Below are 466 nucleotides of genomic sequence, written 5' to 3'. Positions count from 1 at the left end.
AAGCTCCATTGGTCTTTTCTCTAATTCCTTCACTGGGGACCCTGCACTCAGTTCGATGGATGGCTGTTTATTTTGTTCTTTTTAATTTTTATTTATTCACTTTTTAGAGATGAAATTAGGTAGGTAGGGAGGGGAGAGGAATTTGAGAAAACATTGGGGAAGGTTAAACGTAGTCAAAAATATTGTATAAAAGTTTTTAAAAACATTGGGGAAGGGGAAATAGACCAAAAATACTGTATGAAAATTTTTTAAATTAAAATAAAGAAAACTTTTTATCAATGACAAGTACTGAATTATTTTAAACATTTAAACTACTGTGCTTAGTTTATTTTGAACCTATGAAGAATATCATTAAGAACATTCTTGGAATTATGGTGGGTTTGTTCCTTCATCAACTTACTTGCTAACACCATTCTGTATGAGATTGTACATTTTAATTCAGGAATTAGTTTCCAAAATATTTTCT

Source organism: Mastomys coucha, unplaced genomic scaffold, assembly GCF_008632895.1.
Source record: "Mastomys coucha isolate ucsf_1 unplaced genomic scaffold, UCSF_Mcou_1 pScaffold7, whole genome shotgun sequence".
NCBI classification, from domain to species: Eukaryota; Metazoa; Chordata; class Mammalia; order Rodentia; family Muridae; genus Mastomys; species Mastomys coucha.
The sequence above is the reverse complement of the archived record's forward strand: the minus strand, read 5'-3'. Positions refer to the sequence as shown.